The sequence below is a fragment of the Schistocerca nitens genome, chromosome 8 (assembly GCF_023898315.1).
Source record: "Schistocerca nitens isolate TAMUIC-IGC-003100 chromosome 8, iqSchNite1.1, whole genome shotgun sequence".
Taxonomy (NCBI): domain Eukaryota; kingdom Metazoa; phylum Arthropoda; class Insecta; order Orthoptera; family Acrididae; genus Schistocerca; species Schistocerca nitens.
Window position 1 is genome coordinate 52,823,182 of NC_064621.1, and position 15,267 is coordinate 52,838,448.

Consider the following 15,267-nt stretch of genomic DNA (forward strand, 5'->3'; position numbering starts at 1 on the left):
TCTCCAAGCTTAAATTTAGTTGTTTTAAGGTTATTATCATGCCTTTTGGATCTAGCGGCCGCTTTCTCTTTCATTCTTTTCTTAACTAACTCTTTCTTCTCATGCAGGTTAATTCCTACAATAGGGGGGAATTGCAAGATCTCTTCAATAATACTTTTACTTTTACGGTCTAACAGAATTTCTTCAGGAGTAAAACCGGTGGTTTCATGGTATAAGGTGTTCATGGTCTTTTCAAAGTCATTTACAAATCTGCCCCAAGCCTTATGGTTATGGTGACAGTAGGTTCTACCTAACCTTCCTAATTCACGCATATATCTTTCGACAGGGTTACTAGCCGGGTGGTAAGCTGAAATATATTTAACTTGAACACCATGTTGCTTCATGCCTTCCTTCCAGATTTTTGAGATGAACTGTGCTCCATTATCAGACAAAACTGCTTTAGGTTTACCAATGGTGTTAAAATACTCAGTCATCTTGCTAAAGACTGCTTTAGCAGTGGCTTTCCTGATTGGATATAATTTAATAAATTTGGAGAACACTTCCAACACTACAACAATATAAGACCAATTACCTGAGGTTTTTGGTAACGGACCATACAAATCTACTGACAGTAATTCTAATGTGTCCTCTGGTACTGTATTCTGCATGAAACCTTGATTTACTCTATTGGTTACTTTTGCCCTCTGACATACATCACAAGATCTTATTCTCTCAGTAATTTTCTTACTAGCACCTACATTAATTGCAACCACATCAGTTAACTTTTCAATACACTTCTTGGGACCACAATGCCCTAAGGCAAGATGAAAATAATCAATCACTTCAGTTTCAAATTGCCTAGGCCAACACACCTTCCATTCTTCAGTGCTGGTATTCTTTCTCCTGTACAAAACTCCATTAAATATCTTGTAAAATCTACTGATTTGTGGGAAATTCGGGTTACCAAAATTAATTTTCACTGACTTCCAAATTTCATCCTCATTCTGGTGGAACCTCATACTTTTACAAATTTGCTCAATTCTTTTCCTACCTGGAACCTCCTTAATATATCTAATATGAAATTTGCCATCTTCATTGGATTCCCTTGGTAAGTTGTTCATACCTTCAGGCAACCGTGATAAAGCGTCAGCTACATAATTGTCACTGCCTTTAATATACAATATCTCATAATCAAAATGTTGTAAGTACAGGGCCCATCGACTCAACCTGCCGGTAAACAGTCGACAGTTTTTCAAAAAGGTTAATGCCTTATGGTCTGTATGAATTATAGTTTTATGCCCCCATAAATAAATCCTAAATTTCTTTAATCCCCAAATGATTGCTAAGGCCTCTTTCTCTGAAATAGTATAGTTCTTCTCATATTTAGTTAAAGTCCTACTAGCAAAAGCAATGGTATTATGTTCTGTTTCCCCAGATTCTGTGTTTTCCTGAAATATTTCAACACCAATACCATAAGCACTACTGTCTGTAATCATGTGGAATGGCTTACTTAAAACTGGGTGATGTAAAATGTTTTCCCTTACTAATTCAGTTTTCAAATTTTCAAAATCTTTCTGACATTCAGATGTCCAAATATATACACTATTTTTCTTCAACAAACTATTCAAATGTGGGCTGTTAAAAGCTTGCCCTTTCACAAATTTGCGGTAAAACCCACAAAGACCTAAAAACGCTTTCAACTGTTTCCGGTTCTTTGGAGGAGGGCACTTTTCAATAGCATTAAGCTTTTCTGGGTCCTTGCCAATCCCAGATGTGGTTATTATGTGTCCTAAAAACTTAATTTCTTGTCTCACAAATTCACACTTTTTTAACTTTAGAGTCATGCCCCCTGCTTGAAGAGCAATAAGGGTTTTGTTTAACAGATCACAATGCTCCTCCCAGTTATCAGTAGCAATCAATAGGTCATCTACATATACAGTCAATCTGGCACAAAGTTCTTTTCCTAATACAGAATCCAAAGCCCTAATGAAAACAGAAACAGAAGTATTCAAACCAAATGGTACAACTTTGTATTGGTAACATTTTCCTGCAAACAAAAAAGCTGTATATTTCCTAGAATCTTTGTGTAATGGGATCTGCCAATATCCAGCAGTAAGGTCTAAACTAGTTAGATACTTTACATTATGGAACTTTTGCAATAAATCATCTAAATTTTCAGGCCTGTCTACTTCTCTCCTGACAATCTTATTCAATGTCCGTGCATCAATGACTACTCTCACACCTCCATCCTTTTTGTTGACTATAATAAGTGGACTATTGTATTCACTATTGCTTCTTTCTATTACCCCCCATTCCAACATTTTATCAATCTCAGCTTGTACTGCTTCTTTCTTAGCTATAGGTATTGGATATGGTTTGTCAAAGAACGGTTCATGTTCCAGGATATCCATACGGTATTCAAAGTTGTTTACGACACCTGGTTTATCAGAGAACACTTTCTTATTATTATTCAGGATATTAAATAAATCATCTTTTTGTTCACATGATATTTCTTGGATAACATCAACAATTTCCCTAAAACTGTCAGCTTTTTGGTCATCCTGCAATAAACTACTCACATGGTATATTTCATATATTTGGGATAAACCATCATTTTCAGATTCTATTTTTAACAAAATGGGTTCTACATTCACAGCTTGGACCTGGTTGTCACCTTCAAATTTAATTTCTATTGTTTCTGTTTCCCTATTAATCTTAACAGTTCCATTACCACAATCTAAAATTACTTTTTCCTTGTCTAGCCAATCAATACCTAGAATCATTTCAGCACTTAGTTCAGGGACCACTAAAAAATCATGTTCAAATTTTTGGCTTCCTATTTCAAAGTCCATCAATACTTGTTTTTGAATGGGCTTGCTGGACCTACCAGTAGCCCCTATAATTTTTACTCCACTCACAGACATTAATACTAGTCCTGGTTTACATGAAATAAGACCAAAGAAAGATTCTGATATGGCACTGATTTGGGATCCTGTGTCTAAAAGCACTTGCAGCTCAGTGTTATAAACATTTACAGGTATTATGGTTTGTTTAATAATTCTCTGTTCCTTTTCCTCCTGCTCTTCCCATAACAGATCCTGCTCAACCATAATGTCTTTCCAGGAAATATTACCTACTGATTTCTGTTGTATATCAGGTGGCTTTTTGGGTTTGTGGACCTCTACATCTTTACAGATCTTTAACAGTTCACGTTCTACTATATTTGTATCTGGAGGTTCTTTAAGTTTCAGTAAATCTATTTCTGTCATTACATTAAGTAAAGCCTGCCCTAATATAGTGTCATCCGGCGGCTCTTTCGGTTTTGTTTCAGTTACGCATTCCGGATTTTGTTTCGAAAAGATGTCGTTAATTTTTTCGTAACCTCTTTCTGTGAAGGCATAAGTACGTTTGTCTACCTCCGAAAACTCATCTGTATCTGAATCTGTCGTCTCTCCTTCGTCTGAGCTATCACTAGGTTCTATTTCGTTATCAGATTCGAGCAGTAAGGCAACTTTTAAACAGTGAGGCAGATTATCACTAGATGTTTCAGCCACTTGGTTTTTTGACTCATTTTCTACACAATATACATCGTTTGGACAGTCAGACACTTCTGTTATATCACTTTGAACGATTTCGGCCTTAACTTCATATTTAGTATAATCGTCATGTACTTCGATAACTTTCATTTCATTTTCTTCCATGCTGTCATTTTCAGGTAATCGTGTGAAATCCCTACCAGCCCCTTCTGCATTAAAATCATTAAGCACCTTTCCATCAACAATAACTTCACCTGCACTGCTTATAATGTCATGTTTACTAACGTCCTCCTCTACATCACTTTCACACATCATTAATTGTGCACACGTCTTTTGCGTGGCGCATTCTACCTTCCTCTCCTCTTTATTCATCATAACCTCCCCCACATCTACGTCTATTACCTCATATACATTATTAACAGTACCAATTTTCCCTTTTTCACTCGCGTTTTCTATCTCCCTTTTATTCTTTAATGAAGTCTTTTCGCACGATTCCGATACTGAGTTATCTTTATCATATGACATATTAACTTTATTTTCATTTCTACATTCATTTACTACTGAAACCGGCCATCGGAAGTGTCCGATCCCGCCTCTTCTGTCTCTCTCTACGGCAGCCATCTTGCTCTGACGTCTGCCATTTGTGTCTGCTGCCAAATGCACTGTACTAGTGGTGGGCAGGAAATCGCGTATCTGTTAGAAATCGCAGTGACTGAGAAGTCACAGATATCACAGTAGCAACTTTACAAAATCTAACTGCGATTTCAGTCACAGTTAGCAGTCGCAAGTAGTATTTCACATTCAAAGACGTGAGCCATCTATTGGTCGAATTTAGCACTGCTTTCTGCGATTTCAGTGACAAGTCGCAACTAAGAGTCACAAGTAGCAACTAAAAAGCGCGGTTAACAGTGGCATCTGTTGGCCGAAGTTCGTACTACGTCCATCTCTGCAGTACGCTATGGAGTCTAACTGCGATTTCCGTGACAAGTCGCAACTAAGAGTCGCAAGTAGCAGCTAAAAAGCGCGGTTAACAGTGCCATCTGTGGGTCAAAGTTCGTACTACGCCCATCTCTGCGGTACGCTATGGAGTCTAACTGCGATTTCCGTGACAAGTCGCAACTAAGAGTCGCAAGTAGCAACTAAAAAGCGCAGTTAGCACTGCCATCTGTTGAGCACAGTTCATACTACGCTATTCGCTACCGAGTCAAACTGCGATTTCTGTGACAAATCGCAACTAAGAGTCGCAAGTAGCAACTAAAAAGCGCAGTTAACATACTTTTCCTAGTGTCATCTGTTGACCTACGTACGTACTTCGTTATGAGAGCCTTGTGCCTCACGAGATCGATGTGCTGTGTGTGCATATGAAGGGCTTATTTCAATAGTGGTACAAGTCCATTTTTGTTAATTTTGAGATATAGAGTCGTAAAGTTACATGAGCGCTGAAAAATCTGCAGTTGAGATACCAGAAATATTCAAGCATATGGCTTCTTGCTAGAGATGAACCTTTATTTATGTTTGTTTGGATCACTAATTTCAGAAGCATTATAGACAGAAAAGTGGAGGTAATGGACTTGTACCACTATTGAAATAAGCCTTTCATATTATATGACGACATGCACATTCAGCATCAGTTATGGTTGGTCAAATACTGCTGTGACTCTGAATGTATTATATTAATAAGAAGCAACATTGCCGTTTTCTCCTGAAAATATCAAGTAACGTAACAAATGTGTTTGATTCTGCTTCCAATATGACAGTTTTGGTTAATACTCCACATGCCTACAGGACTTTGCAATGTTAACACAGCAGAACTCAGACATCTGTATAAGTGTAGAGAAATGAAAACAGTCATATGAATGCCTCACTTTTGTTACGACACAGTTCAAGACTCGGGAGATAAGTTTTACACCTGGTGTTCTACATGGCAACTTCACACACAAGAACTTTTTGCCGACACTACTACCACCTACATAAGTAAGCTTTTCCTGTGTTACTTTCAAGTAATGCACTTAAGCTATTCCTGATTTAACTGGAAGATCTGTACTTCCCACTTTCATATCAACAGCCTCAAAATGCATATTGTAGACTTCGGGATATGTTACAGGTCAGTGTCACACCAAGATTGTGGAGAAAGGGGGCGGGGGGGGGGGGGCATGTCGCTCTCCAACAAGTGTTTACCAATAAGTAAGTGGCGGAAAATTATGGGTATAGGACGGCTTAAACATGTGGAAAATGAGATTTTTATTATTCACTCACTGTATTTGACATTTATTATTCCTTTAAAATCGCACAACAACTTCGATGAAACACAGCTTAATCATTAACACACTTATTTCACAATTGTTTCACTTTTAAACTGCAAATCCTCTAAGAGCTGTCTTGAATCCTCACGAGTCCCTCCCAACAGCCTTGATGTGGATAGATACGCACAGCAACCAGTAATCAGAGTCAGAACTGTGTCTGCAAAAACACAAGGATTATTAAACAATTTTTGCTGTCATTAATTACGAGAAGTATAATTGACAGAGTAGATTGCTAATATTTGCTATAATGAATATCACATTTGCAAGAACGATCTCACTGAAGTAATTAAGTCCATCGAAACGCTTAGAAACTAACCTATCGTCTGACGAAAACGGTCTAAAGATGCAGTGGCAATTTCTTCAGATCTGTTGACAATGATATTTTCAGTTATCACTTTACTGAGTGACTGAAATGTAGTTCAGGTACCTGTGAACATAACAATATGTTAGAATTCATTTTCTAAATACGAACTATTACGGTACTGTACGGCTACTTACATATTAATTACACTATTAATATTTTCACAGTTGTTTCTTTAATACAAAATTAAAGCCAACCGAAGAAAAAACGTAAAACATACTTGCCAATGACAGGTTTGTTGCGATGCAATTTTCCGTGTTGACAGATGTAACTTTTTCATACAGTAGTAAGTCGCAGAAATCGCAGAAGTAGCAGGAGTCACAGAAATCGCAGAAGTAGCAGAAGTCACAGAAATCGCAGAAGTAGCAGAAATCGCAGAAGTAGCAGAAGTCACAGAAGTAGCAGAAATCGCGGAAGTAGCAGAAATCGCAGAAATAGCAGTGGCGGAGGGATACACGACCTATGTTCCTTAACTGCGACTCTTAACTGCGACAAATCGCAGTTAAGAATAGCAGATACTGAAAAGTAGCATTCACAGAAATCACTGATATCGGAAAATCGCAGTTTAGCCCATCACTACACTGTACGCTGCTCCGGCAACCGCTGGCCCGAGCACGAATGGTCACGTGACTTCGCACTGGGACCGCCACTATGTATCACTCCGCGCCCGTCTGCTATAGGCACGCCCTTAACCTTCCTGCCTCGTGGTTTACATCTTTCCTTTTCGAATCTAATATTGGACATTTTTTCTTTGGGCCCAAAAACAGTTTCCGCGTGAATCCGGCCCGTAACACACGCGGTTTTCAGTTTTCCATTTCTTCTCTATTTTGGAAATTCCGCGCCATGTATCCTCTGCCGCGCGTCGTAAAATTTCCCCTGCCTCTCGCACGACCTCTTTGAATCGTGTTTACACGAAATCTATCATTTTCCTGTCGTTCGTTTTGGTCATTACTTTCTCGCGAATAATTGTTGTTATTATGGGGACGGGACTCGCAATTTCTTCGCCAGTGATCTTCATCCTCTACCCTTTCCAAAAACGCGGAAAAACTACTGTGGGTACTCCCAACATACCGTTTAGAATCCTCAGGCAGTTTCTGCCAAAGAACCCAAACGATCTCGGCTTCAGTTCTTCTTGCTTTTAGGTGTATTAGTTTTCTGTACCATGATTCGCAAAACTCTTTCATGGTTTGCCTGCCTCTGATATCGTACAGTCTGGCCATTAGAAATTCACGCCACAACTGGTCTTGTTTTTGTTCTGACCAGTATTCGTCAATAAATTTTTGCTTAAAATTTTCGAAAGACATCTGGTTTGTATCCAGATTCAATCCCCACCTTTTAGCTTCTCCCGTTAATGCACTAATGACAACATTGATTTTTTCCTGGTCAGATAAATATTCAGGAAAGTTCCTTTCGCAATTCTTAACAAAGTCTAGGGGGTGCCATCCGTTATGTCTCTTTGCAGGGTCGAATTTTTCTTCGCCCTCTAATATTTTACTGAAAGGGATCCTTTCTGTAAATTGTGGAGGTCCTGTTCGCATTTTTCTTTCCAAGTCATACATTTTGTCTTGGATTTGTGAAGTGTTATGGTCACACTTCTTTTCGCAATTAACAATCTGTTTGGTTAGTTCCCTACTTTTTTCTGTTACAGATTGTTTAATCTGTGCAAATTCTGTGTTACATTCTGTTTGTATCTCGGATTTAATACCGAATACCTTTTCATCCACTTTAGTACAGACTAAGGGCTCTATTTGATCTTGGATTTTAATTACTTCAGTGTCAAATCTTTCGTTAATGTCATCAATTTGTCCCTGTATGTTGGCAATATTGCCATTGATGACAGTAATTTCGCTTTTGAGGTTTTTAATTTCATTACTCACAACGTCTACTTTTACATCAACCTTCTCAATCTGTTTACTAAGATTCTTGCCCTGCTCTTGCATTTGTTTACTAATATCACTACCCTGTATTGTAATTAGCTGCCTTTGTTCTGCATTTTGTTGCCCCAGTGCTGTGATTAGTTGCCTTTGTTCTACACTTTGTTGCCCCAGTGCTGCGATTTGTGCATTAATATTGTCATTTTGTGCAGCATTTTGTTGTCCCTGTGCTGCAATTAGCTGTCTTTGCTCTACATTCTGTTGCCCCAGTGCTGTAATTTGTGCAGACAACATTTTTAACAAATCAGTCACATCTGGTGTCTTTTCACTTTTGGTTTCAACTGAATTTTCGTGTTCAAATCCTACAACCCTTTCTGTTTTTGGGGATTCAAATATATCCCGCGATTCATTAACATAGCCACTGTCTTCCGCAACATCGCTCATATTGTCTTCCTTAGTACGAGCGACATTCATAGCTTCTATCTGTTTATTGACATCGGCGTGGTAGCGTACGTAATTTAACTCGCGCACACTGCCATCTGGTGGTGTGCCGCCTGAACTACTCTCAATTGCATTCTGCTCTCGCGTATTTAGATTCATTTCTAGTTCCCTGTCCATTTTAGCTATTACTAAGTACTGATACCTTTAGTTTCCAATCTAAACTGAACTTTTACTATCCGTTCTGTCAATTAAGGTACAGGTTCGTGCCGCTGGACGTTTTATGTTCACTCGATGTTTGTAAAATGCTAACTACTTATAATTTTTTTCCGCATGTGGATGCAAATCGAACAACGTCCTGTCACGCGGCGCCACGTATAACACTCCTGTCTGCTGTTATTACTGCACCATAACCTCAATGCTAGAAACAGGTTATGACATAAAACTATTTTGTAAAAGCAATTATGGTACAAAGCAGCAGAGCAGTGTTACCCTCTGGGAGGAATTTTGTTAAGTTGACCGTGTTGTACCTAACGGAAGTGGCTTATCGGAAATGAAAGTCAGAATTACGTAAATATTTGAACAGTACCAAACAAAATTTTGCCTATCTGCACTGTTCAACTGATAAAGAAAACGGCCGCCAGCCTAACTAGGCAAGTGAATGATTAACATTCTCTTTTAAGAAAGTAGGTATAAGTAACTATAACGGACAAACACAACCTAGACTTGGCTACACGCGAGTGCAATGAACTCTGACACACATATGTTTTAAGACTGAAGCTACCCACTGGAGTAGCACAAACTATTTGCAAAATTATAACACGTACAGGAAAACACTATCACTTTCAAGGCTTACACAAACTGAGTGGTCTTTATACTGTTAATATGCACACAAGAGAGACAACACTTAGTAATCATGAACATATAATTTCCTACTATGCAGTTTTCCACTTTTACTACCGTGAGACATAAAATTAACATTTATGTAGGATACTGACTCACTTTCTGCGATTTACAACAGGCAGTAATGTGATCATTTACTAAGCAAAACTTTATAAGCCTGAGTCTTAAGAACTTTTAGTTTGAATTTGGCAACAACACATTAATAATCAGTTTTACTAGGAAAATTATTTCGGCAAGTATCAATAACTTTAACTCACTCTCTTGCCACATTAACTTTAATTTTACTCTGTCCAATAGGCATTAATTAGCAAACTGAGTTTTAACGTACTTTCAATAAGGACACTCGGTAATCACTTTTGTTCAAACGGAGAGGACCCTGAGAGGTGTTATGATGAGGAGAAAAATCAAGGTAGGTACATAAATTCAGATACACATTACCTTATATTTCAGCACAATAACACATCCATTAAGCTGATCTTTCACTGTACATCCTTACAATACGACGTTGCAATGATTGCGCAATGTGGTGGCAACTGCATGTTGGTAGGTGGAATTGCAGACAGAATTGCTGGACTCTGTCATTTCTTGGTGGCGAAGATAGGTACAAATTCCAGAATAGCCCAGCTATTTATCCATCCATCCGAGGCCTTAGAAAGAAGCAAGAAAAGCCTCTCTCGGAATCATCACAATATGCACACTTTGCCAAACAGTGCACAGTTTGGTAGCTCATATCCTATCGGTAGCTCGTCCCCGACTGACTATCAGTTCCACCTTTTCCACCTAGGCCAACCACATTTTGCGCGCGCTACACAGTTCCGTTCCCGAGGGGAACCACTACAACTTTTACATATAGAATAACTAAGAGCCCTAAGTGAAGGTCAGCAGTTTACATAACAGCAAACAAACACATTAAATAAAACAGAACATTTGCACATATTGACACTTCTACAAAAAATTATTCACACAGAATTGCAATTATATACAGTAAGTTTTGTTCCCTCCAAATGGGACAAAGTATTTACAGTACAGATACACTACTTTGCATAGAATCAAAATACAACATCAAAGTTTTAACATAGAAAAGAGTATACAATTTTGTGTTATCTATTCAATCAAAAACATTTACAGGTTCTTAACGATGTAATATTAAATGAAAAAAAACAACAAAATAGATGAGTACAGCATTAGAGCTATGGTGTTACAAAATGACACGACACGATGTCGCACGATCTCGCACGACTCAGGTTTTGCGTCCTCACCGTTTTCTCAAATGAGTCAAGACACATTTTCTGCTTGTCAAAATGTGAATGTTGCCGGTGAAAATGCACTGCAAAAAAGCATAGAGAAACAGATTCCAGACACTAATACATTATTATTGCAATTAATGCAACAAATGGGACAAAATCTTCAAAAGTTAGACACAATGGAACAAAATCTTAAAAAGTTAGACGCAATGGAACAAAATCATCAAAAGTTAGACTCATTGGAGCAAACTCTTGAACAAACACGCGAGGATTTAACTACTGAGTTACATAACATCGAATCTAAATGTCAAAAAGTCTGTAATGACGTAAAGACACAAATTTGTGAGCATTTTCAACCTATTTTTTCGCGGCATGAAAATGCATTACAGAATCACGAAGCAGCCATAAAAGAACTGCAAACCATTGTCCATGAAAATCATGAGACCTTGTCGGCTAAAATTGACTCAGTTGCATCTACCGATTCGGTTACGCAACTTGCAAAAACTCAAGAAAACTTAAAGGACACAGTAGATTCGATTTCAACACAAATGGACACTCTGAAACTTGGTTCAGAAAAACACACTGAGGAAATGTGTTCACTATCGGAGAAAGTAGCCGAACTTTCGGATCAGTTCACTGACTTATCTACGAAGGTAGATGATAATCTGAACGACACAAAACCGGTAGTCTTTAATGACACAGAAGAGTGCGAACAAATTAGGAAACTGAAACAAAATCTGAATCAAATTAATACGCAACACCAAAGAGAAATCCGCGAAGTACAAGATCAGCTGACACAGGTAATACAAGAATTACGTATTTCAGAGGATACTCGCGCCCCAATACGTGAAGAGGGATTTAGAAATACGGAAAAGCCGCAAAATAATAACACAAGGCATTTCGGAAGTTATGAAAGAAACTGGCAATGTACACCGAATTTTGAGATGGAATGGCCGACACGACCTAACAATGACCGATATGCGACTCGCTGACACGATGATTTTGACTATAAGCTGTTCATTACTACACGTAAATTCAAAACATTTAAGAATTCTGGCAACGACATTCATCCACAAGCATGGCTCCATCAATTCTCTCATTGTTTTCCTCCCAACTGGTCGTTAGAACACAGATTAGAATTTATGTGTGGCTACTTAGAGAATGAACCAGCTGTAAGAATGCGATCGGTCATTCACGATTGTCACAGTGAAGGAGATTTTTATCATGCCTTCCTCACAGCATATTGGTCTCAAGCTACACAAGACCGAGTAAAACATAGCATCATGATGATGAAACACTTTGAACAATCTGAATTTTCCAGTCTTGTCAAATATTTTGAAGACATGTTGCATAAGAATCAATATCTTTCAAACCCATACAGCCCTTCAGAACTCATCCGCATCTGCTTAATTAAATTGCCTGAACATTTAAGAAATATTATTTTGGCAGGACGTTGCAAAGACGACATTGAAGCTTTTCAGGGACTGTTACAAGAACTGGAAATTGACACTGACAATCGGGGAACGCGGGAACAGGAGCACAACAATTACAGGTCACATCTGTCACAATTCCGCGATGACAGAAATAATACACGACAAGGCTATTCTTATAACGTAAATCGCGACCAAAACAGACACCACCCGTATGACAACCTTTGGCAGAGTAGTAATAATTACAGGGAAAGATCACCTCTCCGCAGTAATGACTATCACAGAGACAATCAGAGAAACAGACTATATGGCAACCAGAACTATTATTATCACGGGAGACAGAATAACTTTAGATGCAATGGTCCAGCGCGCAGTTACGATTCAGGGAGAAATTCTCCACCACATGACCGACAAGAAAGAAACTACAGGAACTACCGACATGACGACAGACGATATAATCATAACGACAGACGTGAATTTCATCAGAACTGGCGGGATTCTAACAGAGCTGGACCCTCTCATCACGGTGAATTTGTAGAAGTTAGGTCTCCAAATCCCAATAACGGCGCGCGCCAACAAAGAGACAGACAATGACTCGCACAGCAGGCAGCCGCGTGCGCCAGCTGGCTCAGGGAAAAATAACATTGACGCTAACCTTGAGAAAAGATTTAGCATTCCTTACCGACGTATAAAACATGACAATTGCTTTTCAGTTGAAAGTCTGCGTACTAGGAAGAGTAAAGGTTTACACCACATTTCACATGTAAAACCGTTTATTGAAAGATAATCTATTTTTTACTTAGTCTTTGCCATAAAACTTTTCACTTCACGCTACTAGTACAATTTGTCACACTGAGAAACTGTTAACATGTAATAATGTTTTGAAGTTAACTACCCACCTTAGAACCTAGGAAACATTTTTAAACAGAAATTACTAATGCATTGTTATTGTGAACAGACGACACAGTGTTATTGTGTGTGTACATTCTTGCTTGTTAGTTGCTCGATTGCGTAACGACTATAAGGCTTACATACTTAGAACATATACTGCTAATGAGATTTTAATGCAACATTTTGGTTTACTTGAAAAGACATTCCTTATTTGAAGTAGTTTGTGTGAGATTAAAGATGACTTAGTATTTGGTTTCTGTGACAGCTACACGATTTTATCACGACGCTACTAATGAGTGACAATTCACAATGTTGCTTTTGCGGTGTATCTGTTTTATATCTACACAGTTTTCTGAATTCTTCTGGAAAGAAAAACATGTTTTAGTAGTAACTTTTGTGGTATAGCAACAATGAGACAGCCTTTTTCGTGGCACAACAATACGTTACAGTACAGTACTTTCTTCATCACAACAATAAGCGTAATAACTAAGATATCTATACACAAAGCATTTCACTTTTGTTTATCATGAGGTAAGTACATTGACTTCTGCAGAACTTAGCTTTCGGAGGACGATAACTACGAGACTTTCACAGAGGTTATCTTACAACATGACGCACAGTTTAGCGCTACAGTACACGTATTTGAGTGATTAATTTCGCACTTAAAACATTTTTTTTTTAAGATATTTGAAGTACAATGATACAAGGGTTTTCCGTGATATATTTCATTCCATTGCTGTAATCTGTAACACCTGAGGGTATAATTACATTAATCCTCAGGGGAGTACACGCCTACTTTGTGTACTATGAGTTTGGCAAGCACAAGGAGCCCTAGCTAATATGGTATTTGCTTATACAACTTTACACATCGGTACCATATTTCTCTAACACAGAATTACACAGCTATCTGATCATTTAACTGAGAGAGACAAACTTTTTTTTATTACATCAGTGACAGATGTTTACGTAATTATACCGTTGGATAACTTCACACTTACGAAATTGTATTTTGTCTGTACTTAGTGAACTGTTCATATTTTTTTGGAACCATTGTGATACTATGAGAGCTTTGAATGATGTATTTGGTAAGGGAGCATGATTTTAAAGTACATTTGAGGTAGATGACACTTTTGACATGAGCAGAGAATTTTTTTAGGTTTTGAAATTATTGGAGGAAGCTACGACGTTTTTGAGATTTGACTGAGGTTTTATGATGTTATTATTACGGCGATGATGTGTATTATGTTGTTGAGGTATGTTTATTATCAATGAGATGATGCTATATGAGGAATCTGATTATGCTACGTATGTTACGATGAAATATTGAAGTGTCGACGAATATGTATATGTATAATAAGGTAAGGAATAATGAATAGAAGTTAGGGACTATGGTTTGTGAAAAAGGATGTTGGAAACCGAGAAATCGTACTTTAAGGTTATGAAATATGTGTATATGCGTGAATGTATCACAATGCTGGCGAAAATTTTTTGGACGCTGTTATATTTATAGGATTTTGTTTCTACAGATTTGAAACCCAAATTCTTGACCTGTGAAATATTTTTATATGAGACTGTCACTGTAGCGGAAACTGGTGTCATAAATATTTCGGTAAGAAAGTTCAGTGACCACCTGCACGTAATGCGTCGTGGGCACCCAGCTGAGCGGCCAGGTGTGCCAGACGCCTGGAGAAAAAGCCATTATTGCGAGCCCTTTTCAGCGGCACAGGTAGGAAGAGGAGGCCATTAACCTCGCTTCTGACATTCCTTTGTAGAAAGCATCGCAAAAACGACACGGTCGAACTTGAACACATATGATTACACTGTGGAACTCTTAATTTACGATATTTACTGAAATGCCTAATGAAATGACGAGAAATATTTTACATCTGCACACCTGATTATGACAAGCATCTTTCTACGAGAATTGAGAGAATTTCTACTAACTTATGAAATGTCACATGACTATTGAATGATATTTTTATGCTTCGCTTTTCATAGTTGCTTATTTCATTTGATATCTAGTTTCGAGCTGTGTTGCAGCATTGCTTTTATAAAATAAAATGCATTTGCTAATGTGAACACTTTCTGTCAACAGATCTATTAAATAATAATTTTGTAATCCACATTCTTAAAAAAAAGGAGCACTTGGAAAGGAAAGAACAATAAGAAGGGACTAGTAACAGTAACTGCACACACAATTTTCTTTTCAAGTATATGGTAATATTTTGTTACAATAAGTTGTTGTGGTGCACCACTTTAATTACATAGTCATTAAGATGTGAATAGACATTTCCCTTATATGCATTGT